This window comes from Vicugna pacos, chromosome 22 (genome assembly GCF_048564905.1).
Source record: "Vicugna pacos chromosome 22, VicPac4, whole genome shotgun sequence".
In the NCBI taxonomy this organism is placed as follows: domain Eukaryota; kingdom Metazoa; phylum Chordata; class Mammalia; order Artiodactyla; family Camelidae; genus Vicugna; species Vicugna pacos.
The window spans coordinates 10551615-10572042 of record NC_133008.1 but is presented as its reverse complement, the minus strand read 5'-3'; the positions used below and the strand labels follow the sequence as shown (position 1 = coordinate 10572042).

General features: G+C 50.1%; 2 long non-coding RNA genes across 2 annotated transcripts; one reads left to right on the top strand and one right to left on the bottom strand.

Annotated features, from left to right (window-relative positions):
• Nucleotides 1–2669: 2669 nt before the first annotated feature.
• On the bottom strand, nucleotides 2670–9021 carry LOC140688414 (uncharacterized). The gene is made up of 3 exons (XR_012063092.1): nucleotides 8914–9021; nucleotides 6978–7128; nucleotides 2670–2789 (listed from the first exon to the last, which is right to left on the bottom strand). It is a non-coding gene; the product is annotated as an uncharacterized lncRNA (long non-coding RNA).
• On the top strand, nucleotides 7647–15591 carry LOC116285049 (uncharacterized). Its single transcript, XR_012063095.1, has 3 exons — nucleotides 7647–8406; nucleotides 9485–9636; nucleotides 14149–15591. It is a non-coding gene; the product is annotated as an uncharacterized lncRNA (long non-coding RNA).
• The last annotated feature ends 4837 nt before the right edge of the window (nucleotides 15592–20428 follow it).

The window sequence follows — 20428 nt, the reverse complement described above, 5'->3', positions numbered from 1 at the left end:
TGCCTCTGCGCTGGCTAAAGCAGGTGTTCCTGCCGTGTCCCCAGCACACCCCTGGACTCACCTCACTGTGCATGGCGTCCAGGGCATTTGAACGATCTGCTCTGTGTCTGACTCCCTCCCAGCCAGTGCCCTCCAGGAGGGCAGGGACGGGGGACCACAGAGCCCTCTGTGGATGTTTGCAGAGTGAGCACGTGGAGATGGACTGTCTCCTCTCATTTTCTGCCCGCGCCCTCAGATACAGTGCCTTCAGATATCACCTTATTCATCTGGACCCGCTTCTGACAACCTTTTGCTCAATAACAGAGATCCTGGAGAGATATGGCTGCTGATTAGGGTTGGTTTGGAAACAGATGGGTTTATCGCCACTGCTTGTTTCTAATAATAGTGCCACACAGGCCAGAGGACAAAAGACTCCCAACTATTTGACCAGTTTTGTCCTATGTTCGGGGCTAATGTGGGTTTGCCGTAACTACCGTGGGCAGCCATGTGGGCCTGGAGAGGGATTGGGGATCCAAGTTCTGGGATTGGACTGCCTGGTTCCAAGCCTCAGAGATATTAAATCTCTTTGTACCTCAGTTTCCTCATCTGTAGAATGGGGATACATAGTAGTACACACCTGCCTCATTGGGGTTTTGTCAGCATTAACGGAGCTCATTCAAGTAAAGCCCTTGACTCAGCATCTGGTGGATGGTGAGTAGTCAGTGGAGGTGATTTATTGTTTCTGTTGTGTTGTATCTGTAACCAGTGGAAGTATCAGACCAGGGCCTCCTCTGTGACTGTCACAGGGACTGAGCTTCTGCAGTGACGTCTACCTCCGTCCTGCCAGCGTTGGGCTCCCAGGACTAGACATCGGAATGACTCTGCCATTTCGGATGAGTGGTTATGATCAGGTGGGCATCATTCGAGGAGAGTTTTATGGTCTGTCTGTACCTGATGAGGTGTGAGCCTTTCTCTCACTAAGCAGCCACCTGGCACGCTTAGTTGGTCATCTTACTTGGGCCACCTCATGTCTCAGAGCGACGGTGATCAGCAAATGAGAGCCCTCGGGCCGAATCTGGCCCACAGCCTGTTTTTGTAAGTAAAGTTTTATTGAGACACAGCCACGCCCGTTCACTTACAAATTGTCTATGGCTGTTTTCGCACTGTAATGGCAGAGTTCAGTAGTTGCGAGAGTGATCACGGGGCTTGCAAAGTCGAGCATATTTTCTATCTGATCCTTTACAGAAAAAATTTGCCGATCCCTGTGTTAGATTGAAGCGGGATTAAATCTGGTGGAGCTAAACTAGGATACTGAGCATCACCCAGTCTCTCCATCCTCCCTCAGTTCTGACATCAAGTTGATCACCAAGGCCAGATTCCTTTGTTCCACCGTATCTCATCCATTTGATCCCCCATCTCTTTATCATATGCCATTGCCTTAGCTCAGTCCTGTCCCCACCCATCTTGGCTATCACGCACAAGGGCCACCACCAGCCTCTAAGGTGTCTGGATGAATTAGATAAGGTTATCTTCTTTGGGGAGATGCAGCGCCACGACACACATCAGTGTGCGGCAGGAGTGCTTCTGTGCAGGAAAAAGGCCCCGTCCAAACTTACTGATAATGGCCAGTCCATTATAGCTCTTGCACCTCTTGGTTATACCTACTGATTATACTGTCTCTTTGCCCCCCTGTCCAGGAAGCCCCCCACACTAGAGCTGGAGTGATGTTTCTAACCCACTATGTCTCTCTCCTGCTCAATCACTCCCTGGCTCCCTCCTGCCCTTAGAACAGAGCCTATGAACATGACTTTCAAGGCCTGTCGTGATCCAGTCTTGGCCAGCCTCCCCGCCCCATATCTCACCACCTGCTCAGCCTGTACCACACTTGAGCACTGTCATGTAGTTGAGGCCCCCTAGACCGAGACTTCTATACTTTCTCATGCTTTGGGAATTGGCACAGCTTGTCCTTTGTGAAATACTCTGCTCTTCCTCTTACCTCTCCGGAAAATTCTTAAGTCATCTTTCAGGTCCATTGCAAGCATCTCCTCCCTGTTTCTCTCTCCTGGATTCTCCCAGGCACACTTGGGCACTCCGTCTATAGTCCAGCCCATGGATGGGTCAGCATAGCAGGGCAGGGGTCTTAACCAGCACTTTCGGAAAGAAGAACTAGACTAGAAAACACAGAAGTGCATCACTGTGTGTCAAGTGTGGCTATAACATAGGATGAACAGCGCAGCCCGGGTTCAAGTCTAGCTCTGAGGCTTACTAGCAATGACCTTGGTCCAGTGATACCATCTTTCGGCCCCTCAGTTCCCTCATCTGGAAAACAATGATAAAGATAGCATTTCCATTACGGCTTGCCATGAAGATTAAAGTAATGTATTAATAAACGAATATGTATATATTATGTATAAATATATCTATATGTATGTATGAATGTACAGGCACACCTTGGAGACATGATAGATTTGGTTCCAGATCAACACAATAAAGCAAATATTGCAGTAAAGCAAGTCACACAAGTCTTTTTGGTGTCTCAGTGCCTATAAGTTATGTTATATAAGTTACAAGTTATATACTTTTAAGTTATATAAGATACATATGTTATATATATTATATGTTATGTAAGTTAAAAGTTTTATACTTACAAGTTATACTATACTGTAGTCTATTAAGGGCGCGATAGCATTGTGTCTAAGAGAACAAGGTACATGCCTTAATTTTAAAACGATGCTGTTGGAAGAATGGTCCCAATAGATCTGCTCGATGCAGGGTTGTCACAAACTTTCAATTTGTAAAAACCACAGTATCTGCAAAGCACAAAAAAGCGAAGCATAGTGAAAGGACTGTATATATACATATATATATTTGATGTATATATTATCTACTTAGGAAGGTGCCTGGCCACGTGGCGAGTGCTACAAGCATGTTAGCTAGTGTGCGCATGCACGTGTGCACATGCGTGTGACCGTGGTTTAGGATGAGCGCTATCTGAAAGCCTGTTCTCTGGCTGGAATCCATTCTGATCCTCTTTAAGGCAGTTGTTTGACTATATTATGATTTTTGTTTGGTATTATTTTGCTTTTCTCTCTCCTTTCCTTGACAGGGAGCTCCTGGAAGGCAGTACGTGTGTCTCATCCATCTCTGCACTCCCAGCACCCAACATCATGCTGAGTAAATTGATGGTTTTTGAATAAATGAGAAAAAGAGGCCCAGATCCTGAAGCTGAACCATCCTAGGGTCTCCTTCCTGCCATTCCAGGGACCAGAGTCCTCCGGCCCCGCTCCCCCTGTCCCCACCTTCTTCTGGGAGAAACAGTCCCAGCTTGCCTGGTGTTTGGGGGACTTTTCAGGCTGTCCCGTCTCCAGGATGAGAACACGTGACCACGCCTCGCTGTCAGCAAGAGGGAGGAAGGCGTGAGGGACCCTCGAGCAAGAAATGGAGCGTCCAGACTGATGCGGAGGAAAATGGAAACTCCAGCTGACCTAAGAGATTTCTATAATGAGAGAAAACCAATTTATATGCAAATAGCCCACAGCTAGTTGGGAGCAGGCTCTGTGCTGCTGAGGAAGGCTGGGAAAACAAACAGCGTCCCCATCACGAGGCAGGCTCACCGCTGGACAGGAGGGTTCTTTATCCACTCAGGATTAAAGTCTAAACTAGTGACAAAAGTCACATGCGTTGCTGGCAGCATTTCCTGGTGCTTCATGGTGCCGGCTGAGAAATGGGTGCCCCTCAGGGGGCCAGCCATCCACCACTACCATTTACCGAGCCCCTGGCAGGTGTCAATTGCCAGGCAAGGCACAGAGGACAAAAGATGTCCCAAAGATGGTCACTGCCTCTGCCCACAGAGGGGCTCACAGCCTGGGGACCATTAGATTCTAAAGTCAACCCTGGGGCCATAATAAGAACTAACATTTTATGGAGCATTTACTATGTGCTAAGCCCAGGGCTAACGACTTTATATGACAGTAGCTCATCAAATTCTCACAGTGACCCTGTGAGGTAGGGCCTATTATTCCCATTTTACAGATAAGCAAACTGAGGTTCTAAGACCCAGCCAGAATGGCTCCAGGGCGCTGGCTCATACTCCCCCTGATGTGCTAGGAAGAGACACTGGGAGCATTTCCCAAAGAGTTCTTTGCAGAGCAGATGGGCCCAAAGGCAGGAGGCTCTGGAACAGAGGCTTGGCCTGGGGCAGCAAAAATAACCCTGTTCAATAAAACAAGAGGTGTGGGTTGTTCTGCCACAAACTGGCTGTGTGACCCTGGGGGTCACTTTCCCTCTCTGGGCCTCATTTGCTTGTATAAAATGAAGGGGGGTAGCCTAAATTATTTTAGGCTGTAAAATTATATTATTGTAGAACTCCAGCGACCCTCCAGAATAGCCATCGTTGAGGTGATAAGACACGCCCTGCTCCCTCCTTTGTGCCCCACCCCCCGCCCTCTGCCCCGGCTGGCCCGTATCTGTTGCTGTGGAGCACTTTAATTTCCTCCTTTGGTTTCATAATTCAAGGACAGCTCCGTCTGCGGCAGTAATCCACCGTCTCTGATAGCCTCCTCCTCCAAACAAGAGATGGATAAAGGCTTCATCTGGTTTATTTCGTGGATGGGGCGGGAGCTGGCACAACCAGGTGGGGACAGCTTTTGGCCTTGCAAACTGCATTAATCCCCTAATCTTCTGGGAGGGCCCCAGAGCCCAGTCTGTCATCGTCACCGCCTAGCCCAGCCAAGTCGTCCCGATGATGATGATGAGAGATGACATTTACCGAGGCTCTTCTGAGGCAGGCACGTTCTTCAGCGTTTTGAGGGTTAATGTATTTCATCCCCACCACGTCTCTGCGGGGAAGGGGCTCAAAATCCTAGCTCCACTTAACAGATGCAGAAACTGAGGCCCAGCAGGCTTCAGAAATTTGCCAAAGCCTGAATTTGAACTGGCTGGGGAAATAAACAAACCCACCCAACGACGGCCAGCCCAGGAGGAGCTGGGCTTCGCGGCCGAGCCTCCTGACCTCCCGTATTTGAGGAGTTGAGGCCACTCTCCTTTGTTAAACATTCGTTCAACACATTTTTATTGAGCCGCGCACGGTGTGCCAGGTGCTGCCTGGCCACCAGCTGGGGACAAGGCCCATGGGGACCCACTCTCAGAGGGCTGACCTTCTCATACAGGAGATGGGCCCGTGACCAGCAACTGAATACCCAGACACAAGCACTCTAGGTGGCAATCAGATGCCACAAAGAAAATAACAATAGAGGGTGCGAGAGAAAGAAATGGGGGGATGGTCAGAGACAGTCTCCTGGCGTGGAGGACCTTTGAGCAGAGATGTGGGCGTTCAGTCACTCCACTGGACTTCTCGGCCTCGGCACTAGGGACGTCTGGGGCCTGATAATTCTTTGTTGTGAGGTTCTGTCCGGTGCATTGGTCCCCGGAGGACCAAATTGCCTTGGATTAAGAACTGCTGAGCGGGGAGGGTAGCGCTCAGTGGTCGAGTGTCTGCTTAGCATGCACAAGGTCCTGGGTTCAATCCCCAGGACCCCTCATTAAAATAAATATATAAATAAACCTAATTATCTCCCCCTATGAAAAAAAAACCTAAATAAATAAAATAACTTAAAAAAAAAAAAGAACTGCTGAGCCACGCGGTCAGCAAAGCAGGCAAATGGCTGGAAGGGACAGCAAGGCGGGCTGAGGGTGTGAGAAGCAGGAAGAAGACAGGTCTGGCTAGAGGGCTGGATCATCATGGCCATGTGCTCCTTAGAACTCTCTCAAAAGTCCTCGGCAGCACTTTTAGAGTTTCTTCTCTGTGCCAGGAATTGCACCAGCTGTGCCCAAGGACACGCTCCAAGGTGATCGCAGACAGGGTAGTGGATAAGACGCGTGTGCCCAGGGAGGCAGCTGTCAGCATGGGCTGTCCATGATAATAGAATATTCTGGCCAGCAGAGAGCTCTTTGGAAGGCAGTGACCAGTGTGCAGGAAGCCCGTGGAAAGGCAGCATCTGGGCCGCTTCTTAAAGAGGAGCGAGCCGGTGGCTGAGGTCCTCACCTTCCCAGCATCCTGGCCGTTTCGTTTCCACTGGCAACCACCCCACCCCTGGACCCTGGCGCAAACTGTTTCGGTGAATTTCTAATCACAGTGCCCCCCTAGTCTAGCCAAGGGGCTGGCATGAGACCTAGGCTTGGCTATCAGATTCTTTCTTCCTGGAATTAGAACTTGGGGCAGAGAAACCCAAGGGCAGAGAATGGCTAGAGTCAATTTTTCTAATGGAAATGGAACAAGGCATGTTCTTTGGTTCTGGCATATTTTTTATCATCTCAACTCCCTGAGAAGTAATCACTTCTGTCTCTTCCAAGGCCTAGTTTTTCAGCTTTTCCTTGTAATGCCCTTTCGATAGATGGATATCTGTTTAATTTACCAGAGTGGGTTTCTGATGCTTGAAACCTCCGTTAAAATAGAAACAGTTGCAATGTGAACAGGGAAAAGAGAGTGGAGATTTCAGATCCATTGCACTGGGTACTTGATATTAAATAAGCTGCGTGTCTCTCTGTCTCCCAGCTGCAACCAGGAGGTTCTGCAGGGCCGAGACCGTGCCTTTTCCTCTTTGTACCCACAGCGCTCAGCCCAGGGCTGGCTGCTGCTTTGCACTCACCATGGTTTGTAATTACTTTTTCCTTTGTGGGATAATTTGTTTAATGTCATCCTCTCCCACTGTGCTGGAGGTCCCACGAAGAGAGAGGATGTAAAACCTAACCCAGCAGGGTGACCAACTGTCCCGATTGGCCTCTGTCCCAGAGGTTTCCTGGTGTGTGATCTTCTAGCACCCAAACCAGGAAAATCCCCAGCAAATCCAGGCGCTGGTCACCCTACCAGGACCTGGAATATACGAAGTCTTTGAGCACCATTTGTCCCTGACACTTAAGAAATACATGTCAAAATGTTCTGTAGAGGCAGCCCAGCGTAAGACATACTCTTCCATTCAATTACATTTCTTCACACCTACCATGTGCCAGGGAAGCAGCTGGCCAGGAGCAGAGGGATTCACGGAAGGACGTCCCAGCAGCCAGGGCTGGAAATTGCAGATTGGAACTCTGCTGGCGTGGGGCTTGCATGGCAGGCTAAGGAATCTAGATATAGCACAGGTGCGGCAGATCCTGGCCGATTTAGAAGCAGGGAGGAGACAAGAAAAAAGGAATAATTTAGGAGAGAAGCCTCGGCCACTCCTCCCAGGCTCTCTGATACAGGAAACATTTGCAGGGGCTGCTGAAGGTGGGGAGGAAACCTGAAGTCAGCAAGTCATCTTGCCCTTTCTTCCTAGGGTCTCGGCTGGGCAGAGAGGGGCTACTTCATTTTTCAGTCCAAGCCCAACCCTCTGCTCAGCTCAACATGCAGAGAATCCAGCCCTGGGAAACGTGAGTCCGTTTGTGGCTGTGCAGCAAATCCCACATCTTTGCTCCTCGTGGAGATCCAGGGACCCAGTCCATCCCATGAGACCATCCTCTGGGTGGTTTTCACTCCTGCTGCGTCAGCAGGCGAGAAAACATTGCTGGACAGCCAAGCCCCCTTTGGGGGCCTGGAAATCATCAGAGAAAAACATTTCTCTAATTCAGCTCCCTCATCTCAGAGAGACCTAAGAATCTTCCAAAAATGAACTAATCAGTGAGAAGCAGAAGGTGGGCTGTTCTCCCCTTAGCTTTTATTAATAAAGAACTGAATCACACCGAAGAGGGGGTCCTGGTGGGCAGGAGAAAATTCCAGAAGGTGAACAGACACAGACATAAAAACACTGAAGCGTGGCTAGAGATTTTTTTTCCTCTTTAAATTTTCTTTCAGTCTTTCTTAGTACTCCAAGAAGATGGTCTTACTTTGGGACGAATAGTTCTTTACCTCTCCAAATCTCCCTTTTAAATGGAAATCAGACAGGCTTCAAGAGCCCAGGGTCCTCAGTGGGCCACCCTATTCTTCTAGAATTCACTAATACTGCTTTATTTTCATGGTATTTCTTTTTATGAGTAGCTTCTCTTTGTGACAAGTGACATTGGCTTACCACGTATGGCAATGAGTATGTTTCCCTTTTGAATAAATGTATTTTGAGTTTTCAGGGGGAGACAAGTTAACAGAAAATAATGGAGGAAGGACTCGACCCAGTGGTATACAGCTATTGCACAATTATTGGTGGTCCTCAAGCGATCGAAGCTTGAAAACGGGGATGAAGGTACCACGACCCCAGACTGCTCACCCAAAAAGGCGCCGTTTGTGTCATTCAGCAAATGTCAAGCCTGAAATTTAGAAAGTGGCTCCTTAAATGCGTTAGAGACAGAGACCCTGGGAAATGCCTGGGAATTCATCACGTGACCTTGAACAGACGGGAACCTCCTGAGATGTGAGAGAGGAGATCTATCATTTAGCCTGGCAAAAGACCCTCCTGGCGGGTAAGGGGATCTTCTTTCTGAACAAAAAGTGGATTTATATGTTTCCTATGAAAAACCATGGAAGCAGTAATAATGGCGGGAATGGTGGTAGGCGGGCAGAAGCAGCAGCTCCCACTTACGGACACCCTGTGCCAAGTCCTTCTGTACTTCTGAGAGCCTCTCCCATCATCCTTTTAACACTCCTAGACCGCTGATGCTAAGATTATCTGATATTTAAGGAGCATATACTACGTGCCGAGACCTCTTCCAAGTACTCTATCCATCCATTTAGTCCTAACAGCAACCCTGGGAGACACGTGTTATTACTCCCACTTTACAGATGAGAAAACTGAGGTGTGAGGAGGCTAAGAGCTCCACAGAGTCATAAGCTAGAAAAGGGTAGAAGCAGATTCAAACCCAGGCAGTCTGGCCCCCAGCTATCACACTGCACAGACAGAGGTGGGTGAGTGAGTGCGGACCTCATCTCCATTGTCCAGAGGAGGACTCGGGGCTTGGAGGGTCACTAACCTCAGATCACCCGGCTGCCGAACTGGAAAGTCAGCTAAACCGCCTCCTGAGCGCGAGCGGCATTTTCCAGAGAGCGAGCTATTTCATGAATTACCCAGTGCTCACTCAGCACCTACCACGTGGGCCACACCCGTCCTCCTGCGCACGCGTGCTCTGGCACTAGCCATTTGCAGCTGGGGGCTGGGGGTCCCTCCCTGCCCTCCCTCCCCCAAGCAGGGAGGAGCCATCCCGCAGACTCCTGTCTGGGGCCTCTGGGTATCCGGGTCCATCCAAGGCGGACCCGCCCGGAGGCCCAGCTGCCTGGCAAACCCAGCCAACCTGGGCAAAGGCTACAGAAACTTGATTCTGGTCCCAGTTCTGACATTTGCTGCCAGAATCTCTGCCCCTTCCAACCTCAATTTTCTCACCTCCAAAATGACGCTAATTAAAACGATCGGACTGTAACTCACAGAGTTATTGCGAAAATCCAATGCCGTGGCGTGGACAAAGATGCTTCTGACTGGGGCTCCGTGTAAATGGCAGCTGACATTAACCCGAATTGCTCTCTGTTTTGTTTTTTTTTTTCAAATAGAAATTAGCGTTTGCTTCTCATGGCAAAAGTTTGGGAGTTCCAGAAAAACACACAGGAACAAATTAAAAAAAATTGTTCGTGACCCCACCACCCCTTGAAGACCTCTATTAACCGTTGATGTAGCTCCTTCCGGTTACAAATGTAATATAAACGTAAGTATAATCATTGCCTGACTTAAAACCCAGCAGCGTCCCCACTGCACTTAGAATAAAATTCAAACTGCTTCTAAACACTTGACCTTGGCTTTCAGACTCTACATTATCCAGCCTGTGCCTGCCCCTCGTCCACCCCTTCTCTCCCTACTCACATGCTATTTCTTTTCCTTTATTTTTTTTCTAATACCCCAACGGCATCGCCCCTCTTGGCCTTTGTCCCTCTGCCTGAAATGCGTTTTCCCAGATTCTCACGACTAGATGTTTTCCAACAAGAAGTGGGCAGTGGAAGTTTCAGTGCGGCAGATAACCCCCCCACCCCGTCACTCGCCCTGCACTGGCCCATCTTACATTTGCTTCACGGACCAGTCTCAGGAATGATCTTATTTATTCCCGGGGCTACATGTTTGTTGTCTGACTTGCCCCCAGTAATACACCAAACTTGTTCCCCTCCATACCCACCACGCCCAAAATATTGCCTGGCACACAGCACGTGAACTATTTAACAAGTGAATGAATCAGATTAATGTAGATTCAAGCTGGGGTCATACTGTATTATCACTTAATATGATATGACCCCCAGTGACTTTTAATGGCAGCATAATATTCCAATGAATGGATATGTCATCATTTTTAACCAGGCCCCTGTAATTGACTAGTTAGGACATTTCTGATTCTTGTGTTTGTAAGCGATACTACAGCAGCTATCTTTGTGCCCACCTGGTTTTGCACACCTCCACGACCATTTCCCTAGGAGTAAATCCTAGTGGTAAAATCTTGGGATCAAATCCTCTCTCTCTGTATTGCCAGATTGGCTTGAAGAAAAGTTGTGCTATCTCTGAGTTGGTTTTAAGGAGCCTTAGTTTTTGTCCTTTTTCATGGAATCTTCTGAAGGCAAAGGGAATGTCATTATCTCCCGATCTAAGGTCGAGGCCACTGGGCAAGACAGGTCCTGCCTGCCGATTCTGCGGAAACCTCTTTCCCTTCCAACAGCAGGTGCGTCTTGCAGCGCTGCTGGCCAGGTGCGCACACAATGGGTAGGAACCCTCTAAGCAGTGATGTGCTAAGGTTGCAAATCACTTCAGCTCTGCTGAGGAGTTTATCATTCTGGAAACTAATAACAGTCTAGTCCCAGCTAGACTCTGTCCCGATGACATATTCCTCTTTGGGCTTTCAAAACGTGCCTTGGGCACAGCCACCTGGCCTCTCGCTGAACCCCATCCCTGCCTGGCCAGGTCTGTGTGCCTTTGCTGCCTGTGGTCTCTGCCCCTTCCCCCGTCTCCTTCCCCAGGCTCTGGAGCTACTCCCCACCCCCACCTTCTAGGAAGCCCCTCTGGGAGCCCCTCCCAGTCCAGAACTGCTGTCACTATGACTCTCAACCTCTCCTCTGGCATTTCATCACCTCACCACTCTGTGCTCTTTATATACCCTTTGTGCCTGAATGATGTTGAAATCTCCAGTTGAGGGTTCTCCCCCCCTCTGGGATCTGGTCCATTGTAGGATATAGTCAGGACCTTTGGGAGAGTCAGACCTGGGTTTGAGCCTCGACTGCTACCTACTAGCTCTGTGCCTTTGGACAACGTATTGAATCCTTCTGAGCCTCAGTTTTCCCATCAGTAAAATGGGATTATAATAGTACTGACCTGAAAGAGTTGCTCTGAGAGTCCAGCATGTGTCAAGTGCTCCACATTGTGCCTGGCACAGACAGCTATTAAAGCAACAACAGAAAAATTGGAGTAGTTATCCTCATTTTGTTTGTCTCTACCTCCGCAGAGGCTGAACCAGTAACTTGCACAATATTAAAGGAACCATTTGTGGACAGAATGAAGAGATATCATGTAAACATTCCCTGTGTGTGTATTTAGCCTCACTAAGCAGTACCCAGGGGGACAGGACCAGTCATCTTGGGGTCTAGGGGTGAAACAAGTGAAAAGCAATCTCTGTCATTAGCTGAAACCTCGCTGAGACCGCGGTCCAGTGCCCTCTTGAGAGCAAAAGTGTGTTATCTGATTTAATCCCCACACCAACCTACCAGGAAGATATTTTTATGTCTCTCTGATAACAAAACCGACCATTTTTTGACCATCTACTGTGTGCTAGACCTTGGCAAGACACTTTAAAAATGGGATTTTAGTGGGGAGGGTATATCTCAGTGGTAAAGCACGTGCTTAGCAGGTGTGAGGTCCTGGGTTCAATCCCCAGCACCTCAATTAAAAAAGGAAAAAGAGGTATCAGCGCTCAGCATCCGTATAGCATGTCCTGACCCCCCCAAAAAAGTGGAAGTGAGATTTTATTTAAACCCTCACTCTATCTTAATGAGAGGATAAATATTATTGAAGATCAAACAGGGTCAGAAAGTTATTCAGTAAACTGCCCAAGGGCTGACAGGCAATAAAAGAGGATGAGCCAGGATTTGGGAGAAAAAAAACAAAAATCGAACACTTCCCCCCTGCCCGCCCCCCAAAAGAAACTAGACACTTCTGTTCTATCACCTGACATGCTGACATTCTCAGGGAACAGAGCTCTGCATTCAGTCGGCGCTTAATAGGGAGGGGACTGCAGTCACGTGAGGGATCCTGGACCTGCTAACAGATGCTTCAGAGGGAGCAGTTTCTATTTCCAGTGCCCACCACGATCTCGAGGGAGGTGACTCCGCACCCCCTCCTCTGCCGTCACGATGTTCTTGTTTTTCTCCGGGCCCTGTGACTCAGCACGCAGCTCCAGATGGCTTCCTGCATTTCCAGCCTCGCTGGCTGGGGTGCCAGGGCCCTGGTACAGTAAACTAAAACCAAAAACACGTTGCATCTAAGAGTGGAAACCCTCTCTCCGCTATCCTCTAATACAAAGACCACGGGGCCCACGACTCGTGGTGGTTGGTCCCTCCAAGGCCTTCCCTTACACTTTCCATCCCTTCTAGTCCCAAGCTCCCCACACTCCACCCCAGTGCATCCTTGATGCCTTGAAGATGACACCCAGGGGGGAATCCAAGGACCAGTAAGGGAGAGGGACTGCCTGGTTCTGTCACTGCCTTGGTCAGTGGCCTTAAACAGTTAACTTTCTGATCCTCAGTGACCAGAAGGGGACACGGATATTGCCTGCCTCTGAGGACTGTAGGGTTAGGGTTTCCAGTAAGAGACGGGACGTTCAGTGGTATGGACCGAATGCTTGTGTCCCACCCAAATTCATGTGCTGAATCCTAAGGCCCCATGTAAGGGGATTAGGAGGTGGGGCCTTTGGGAGGTGCTCAGGTCATGAGGTCAGAGGTTTCATGAATGGGTCCTGATAAAAGAGACCCCAGGCAGCTCCACCATCCTTTCTGGCATGTGAGGACGCAGGAGCAGCCAGCCGCCTGTGAACCAGAGAAAGGGTTCTCACCAGACACTGAACCTGCCAGTGCCTTGATCTCCAACTTCTAGGCTGCAGGACTACGAGAAATAAATGTTTTGTTTTTCAGCCGCCTGTTCTCTGGTATTCTGCCACCGCAGCCCTCATGCGCTAAGACACCCAATTAGGTTTGCATTTCAAACAATGATTTTTTTTTCTTTAGTATAAGTATATTTCAAATATCACATTCAAATTTAACTGGGTGACCTGTAATTTGTTTGCTAAATTTAGCAAGTCTATGTGGAGTTACTAAATGTGAAAACAAATGTGGAAGTGCTCTGTCGTGTATCAGGAGCTGTACACTGAATAACGCCTTTACCATGAGACATGAGCCAACAAACTGCCCCTGGGCCACCAGCTTGCTCTGGGACGTAGCACAGGTGGTCCTACCATCGGGGGGATGGAGCATTTGTACTGCCTCAGCCTGTGGCTTGGGAAAGCTGGGTCTTTGTTTGTCACCTGACTGATCTTTGGACATTTCACCTCCGGGGCTTCAAGACTCCCATCTTGAATTCTCCCAAATACTGGAATGAGAAACATGGAGACAACAGGTACCCACTGCTGACGGACTGGGATACGTCTGGGTCAGATCTCCTTTTGACTCCATGGTTGAAGAAGAAAAAGCCAGAATGACTTATAAGTGAGATATGCCGTGAAGGATGGATTTAGCTCCAAGAGCACCGCTTAACAGAAAAACAAAAGGAAGCAGCACACATACTATGTAGAGGCCGCTTATTTACTTAGGACTTCGGATTATCTCTACCAGAATTCCGGGAAGAGGGGTTTTTGTCCGCTTTGTCCCCCTGTGCTTAGAGCAGTGCCTGGCGCAGGCAGGGTGGAATATTCGATTACCTAAAACCGGTTGAGCTAGCTGTATTAAAGACAAATAAAGGTCGTAATCTACAGGAAAGGAACTTTTCTGAGGCTAGTCAACCTCCCTTCCTTGCTAAGGGGATGATGTTCATAGTCCCAAGTTTCTTAGAGCAACTTCTACCACCTCTCAACAGAATCTCCCCCAGTCAGTGACCAACTCATGTGTCTGGTGACCAGGGCCCAAGGGCTAACCTGCTTACTCTGCATTCCCCCAAATACTGGAAAATCTGCTGCCTTGCTTTTGTTTTTTTACAGATTTATCATTGGCAACCAAGACACTGATGAATGCCCAGGACCCAGTGGGTGTTTGGATTCCATGACTGGTTGGCTCCACCAACAACGGAAGGGCGGGCAGACTTCAGAGACCTCTTAGCATTCGGGGAGCCTGAAGAGCCATCATAGGATTTGCTGGTTACCAGCGACTCTCCAAAGGCGGGGCCAGACGTTGTTGGTGATGTGCGCGTGGCTCCCCGATCCTCGCAGCTGCGTTGGGGGTCCCCTCAGTCCGTGCGGCTCTTCGTGCAGCTCTGCGCTGCCCCGCCTTCAGCACTCTCCCCCACGCTTCTCAGAGCTGCGCCCTCATCTCTAGTCCCGTCACCCGCCCTAATCCAGGCTTCCCCATCTCTCCCAGGACTATTGCTTCCAGACTTTCCTCCCCAAATCCATCTTCCCCACCGCCCCAGAATGATCCTTTTATAAGTCAAGTGTCAGTTGCCATCAGCTTGTCCCATGCCTCCCATTCTATAAAATTCAGGAAGCCTGATTCTCTCCCTAAAATGTCTCTTGGTGGGAAAGAGTGGGGGGAGACAGGGCTCATCCTCTCATGGCCGTGTCTTGCTTTGAATACCTGCTTCCGCTGAATTAGCCCGGTAAAGAAATCGGATCCCTTGCGTACACACACCAGTGCCATCCAATCATATACCCCATCAACCCAGACGTGGCTGTGGCCCCTTTCCCTATTCTCAACCCCCTAAAACTCATACCAGTCATTTTTGTGAGCATAAGACTTTCCTGAATTTTTCCGGATGGAGAAATTTACATGTCAGCAAAGCATCAGCGTAAGTGTTTTTAATTATGCACTTTTAAAGAAATATGAAATGCATGAATTCATTCTCTTCATTAAAAAGAAAAAAAGTTGAAGCATCAGAGAGAAGGCTAATGAGGCAGAACGGGAAGATGCGGGAACCCGGTTTCTTGACTTCACCGCTGAGTTGCCATCCAGCCCTGGGCTGCTTACCTCTTGGACTTCCTGTTGCGAGATAAAAATAAACTCCCACAGCGAGGCTCCGGGAGCCAGGTTTTCTGCTCCTTGCAGCTGAACACAATCCCATCTGATGCATCCTTCATCCAGCCCTGAGCCTCCCCCTTCTCTCAGTGTCTACCCTTTCACTTGTGTTTATTTTTCTACTAGCACTTCATCACTAGTGGAAAAGAAGACTGTTCCCTAATTGCTTACCAGTTTGCTGTTTTCCCATGAGAATGGTGGCTCCCGTGAGGAAGGGGTCAGTCTTGCTCCCGCCATATCGCTAGGACCTAACACGATACTTGGCATCTAGTTGGTGCTCAATACCCATTTGTCGAATAAATGAGTGAATAAGAATTCAATCATGTCCTTCCTTGTTTAGAGGGTAAAATCCAAACTGCTCAGATGGTCTATCAAGGTCGTTTCTGCCCTGGACTCTGCCTGTCCCACCTGCCTGGTCTCGAACAATACTTTTTGCTGCCACCTCTGTCTGCGTCTTTGCTGAGCCCTTGCCCAGGCTGCTGTCTCGTGTGTGCACACACATCCTCTCCGCCAGGCACTGTCCTAGGTACAGGAGAAAACTCAGTAGGCAGCCAGCCAGAGTCTCCACCCCCATGGAGTTCAGCAGAAAGGACAGACATTGGCCAAGTAGCTACGTGGTAGGTCTGTATAAAAGAGGAGATACAGAAATTATGAAAGCTCCTAGGTCTCTAGGCAGCAAACTCCTATTCATCCTGTAAGGCCCAGTTCCAGTGTCACCTCCTCTAGGAGGTACTTCTGGTGCCCTCATTGACCCTAGACAACCCAAGCCACAGAACTCAGCCCACTCTATTGTCTTTGCTGTCTCTTTGTGTGTCCCTCCAACCAGCCTAGGAATCCTATGATCTCTGCATACCCAAGGTCCCGTGCAGGGCTTGGCATGAAAGTTTTTATTAAGTTCAGCAACTGACCTGCCCCTTCCTTGGTCTTCCCCCCTCCTCCCCAGCCCGCTCTCCCTTGCTCAAGTTTCTTGCAGCCTTGGTCTTTCCCTCCCACAATCAGCCCCTCCGGGCATTTCTTCCTCGTGTTCTGAATTAACCCTTCCTCTCCCAAGGGAAGCTGCAGCTTGGGGAAGTAACAACTTCCTCTTGAGCTGTCCAAGCAAAGCTTAGGCTAAAGGCTAAAAAAAGTCACCCTAACAAATAGTGACTGATTTTATACTTTTATTTCCCACTTTCCCTCTCCCCTGTAAGCTTCTCTTCCCCTCCTCCCCTTCCTTGTTTTGCATCGTCACCCAACAATACTCTCTTCCCAGAATACACCAGATTTCTCCCACCTCTGCATCTCTGCACATGCTGGTCCCCTTTGCCAGAAATGCTGTTCCTCTGCCACTCCTTCTTGACGGAAGCTGCCACACCCTTTGAAACCCAGCTCACTGTTACCTCTTCAATATGGCTTCTCCAAAGCCCCTTTCCCCATCCCCAAGCAAATGATTTGTTCCCATGGTGCTCTCTGCTTTCTTGGCTCTGACCTCATCCCACACATTTTGGTGGTTAGCCCACAGTCTGCTTACTCTCAGACAGTAGACCCCTGACCACCTGGATCAGTGAGGAGTCTGAGTCTGTGCCGAGTCCCTCATTGTCCTGCCAGTACTCAGCCTGGTGCTTGACATGCTGCAAAACCAAATAAATGATCGGTGATTTGGGTGGCTGAGGGGTGAGAAGGAGTGGCTATCCCTTCTAGGAACAGCACCTTGATTTGTCCCAGAGGAACCAGCCCCCCACTTTCCACCCATCTGGTCTGAGCGACACTGATCCCAGGGCAGAGCTTGCGACCCAAGGCAACCTGATCAGCACAGCTGACCTTAGTGATGGCCGGTGCTGGGCAGGCCAGCCAATCCTGGCCAGTGAAAGGGTGGCAGCAAAGTTCAAGACGAGTATGGAAACTGGGGGAGAGGAAAATGAAGGCAGGAGAAAAACGATGCACCAAAAGCAGAGTCAGTGCCCCTCGAAAGTGTCCATGAAGCCCAGGATATTTGACAGGGTCTAGCTTCACTCATGGCTCCACGATTCCGAAGGACCAGATTATCCCTGCCCTAAAAATCTGCTATTGTCGTGGGAGAGACAAGGTCCACCTGAAGTTCAACGAAGCAGGATGAGGTTTTGTTCAAAGAGTGTGCACTTTGGAGTCAGACCATCTGAGACTCAGTCTTAGCCCTGCTGCTTGCAAACTGCGTGGAAGTCCCTTGTCTCTCTGACCCTCGGTCTCCTCATCAGGGAGATGAGAATATCGATTTGCAGGGTCCCTATAATAAACAGGAAGCACTGGGGTTGGGTACAGCGCAGGGATGAGAGTACAGCTTAGCATGAGGGAGGTCCTGGGTTCAATGCCCAGTACCTCCATTAAAAAAAAAAAAACCAGACAATTGATCATATAAAGAAAAATAAAAATAAATTTAAAAACTAAATAGGAAGTGCATATAAGTGGCAGTTATTCAACTCCTACTGTTATTTGGTTGTAATTATCAGTTGGTGATCTGGAACAACAATCCAGGGTGGAGATGCCAAGGCCAATGACGAAGCTTAAACCAGGACACAGAGAGTGAGAACACAGATACGGAAGATAAACTGAATATTATCCGGGTGGTGTTCGTCAGAGATCTTTTGTTTGTAAATGACAAAAACCGAACTTTAAAAAATGCATGAACACAGAGGAAAGCATTGGTCCACGGAGCTGAGAAGTAAGAGGTGCATTTTGAATTTCGCAAAAATGGCTAGAAGGCTGGGCATCCTTCCGGACCCTCTCTGGGTTCTGCTTGTCTCTGGGGCGACCTTATTCTCAGGCAATGACTTCGCATGAGGAGGCTCGCGTTGCTCCAGGCAGCTAGCAATCCCTGTAGCAAAAGAGAGCATCTCTTTCCCACTGTTTCTGGTGAAAACCTTGGAACTGAGTCTCATCTGCATCCACCATATTCCTTCCCATCCTGGAGCCAAGGATGGGCAAGAGAGAATGTTCTGATTGGCTGAGCCCGGGTCATGCGACCAGCCTTAGTGTTGGGGGAAGTCAGTCCAACTGCACCTAGGCTGAGAGTGGGGAGGAGGGTCTCCCCGGAACACGGGAGTGCTGTCACCCCAAGGAAGCGGGGTGCGCTGGGAGAAAATGAAAAACAACAGCTGTGCCCTACAGAAGGGGGTTCAGAGAGCCCAGGGGGCCCTGGATGTGGAAGGCTAGCGAAGCAGCAGGGTCAGTGCTCACCAGGTGGTTTAGGCCTGCAGTCCCCGACTTTAGTCCTCGACTGGCCTTAGGAACATGACTCAGCAGCCGGCGGCTAGGCTACCACACATGGGGTTTTGCAATCGACCTTTCCCCTCCTCCGCAGCCCTGCATTAGTGTGTCCCTGGGGTTGGACCCAGCTCCTGCCTGGAAATGCCCCAAGCCTGGACCTCTGCCAGGCCCTGGGAGAGGGAGGGTCTCTGGCCTCCTTACCCCTGCTCTCGCATTTCACCCTTCCTCCTCGCCCTGGGGCAAAGTCTGGCAATTGTTGAGAAACCGGTCACCTGCCACCTTGCACTTCGGTTGGGCAGCATGTGGCCGGTGCAGTGTGGCTCCCCTGCCCCCAGCCGAGCAGGGGAGCGATGGGGGCTGCTTTACAGCTGTCCCAGCCCCCAGAGATGAGCATGGTCAAGTGGTTCTCAGCCTCCAGAGTGATAAAATGGGGATAATTATAGCTGTTCTGGCCAGTCCTCCTCGCTCAGTAAATAGCAAATAAGGTCACGCTGAGAGCACACCCTTTGGAAGCGGGGCTCCTGCCCTCAGCTGACCTCTCCTGAGCACCTACTGCATTCCAGGCCAAGCTGCTCAGGGGCACAGAGAGGAGAATGAGATCCAGTCCCTGGCCCCCAGCTGCTCAGGAGTTACTCTAGGAGACCGGCAGGTAGCAATCAGCCTGCAGGTGGAGTCCTTTTATACAAGGAAGGCCGAGTCCTGAGAAGGCACAGAGGAGACAGCCTGGGGGCCTCTGGGAGGGGCACAGCCAGGGGGATGGATGGGGACTCAGCTGGCTCTGGAAGGAGAAATTGCTAGCTGGTTGGAGGAAGGAGGGAGAGGGCATCCCCAGGGGAAGTAGCATGTGCAAAAGCAAAAGGTGGCTTAGGAAGCTGTTACTGGAGCCCAGGGCACAGGGGAAGGAGATGGGAAGAGAGAAAACTGGAGCAGTGGATGGGACCAGGGTTTAGACGTTCTAAATGGGGGAGGGACCATAGAGGCGTCTGGTTTGGGTATTTCATCAGAAAGTCACGGCATGGTGGATGTTTAGACCATAGCAGTAGGCAGGAAGAGAGGCACATGACCCCTGCCCATCCCAGCTGGCCGGGTCAAGCAGCCAAGCAGACGCCCAGCCAGGACAGCCTGCTCATGCTGAAGGGGTCTGCCGGGAGGGCCAGACACCTCTCTTTCTGTCCCCTCCTTTTGTCCTTTCAAAACTATCTTGCTGTTTGTTTGGGAAAGGTGAGAGCCCTTTGGCCATCTGTTCCTGGCCGTGTGACCTTGGCCAAAGCCTTGTGGGCCTGAGCTCCCTCAGCTGAAAAGGTGACATGTGGGTGGCCCTAGATGCGGTATGCAAAGCACCTGCGTGAGGGGGAGGGTGCCACGCTCCCTCACTTCTCCCAGCGCCTTCCTCAGAGGAGCCTGGGGGTTGCCTCTCCCTGTGCTGGATGCTGCCCTGAGCCGTGACGGATACGCCGGACATCAGATTCATCCCAGATTGGGTCACAAACCACAGTCTTCACATTTCAAAAGTTATAACCCAAGCAAATAAACTGCTAATGAAATGGGTTCTATTGTCTAATGTGACAGGGCTTCCTAATGACCTGGGATGAGATCAAACTCCTCAGTCTTACACCAGCATGTGGCAGCTGCCTTCCCATCCTCCGTGTCTTCTTGCGCTGTGAGGGGCCTCCGGGCAGCAGCCCACACATCGCTCCTCCCCTCCCCTCCCCCCAGCAAGTAGCACCCACTGGCCTCGTGCCCCACCCTAGGGAAGGTGGGATGGGGCAGAGGCCTGCCGAGGCCTGAGAAGCGGGCCGGGACGTTTAACCAGGAATCCCAGACTCCTGGGAACCTGGAGGGTCACCTGGAGGGGAGGTGCATGGGCTCCAACTGGGCACATCTTCTTGTCCCCCAAGACTCCTCACTTATGGGAGAGGAAGAGGGCCAGAGGGGGGGTCTTCTGAACTGCCAGGCCCAGGGCTGAAGTCCCTTTTGCCCTGGTCAGTGGGTGCTGGACAGGGAATCGGGAAAAAAACATCAGGTTCT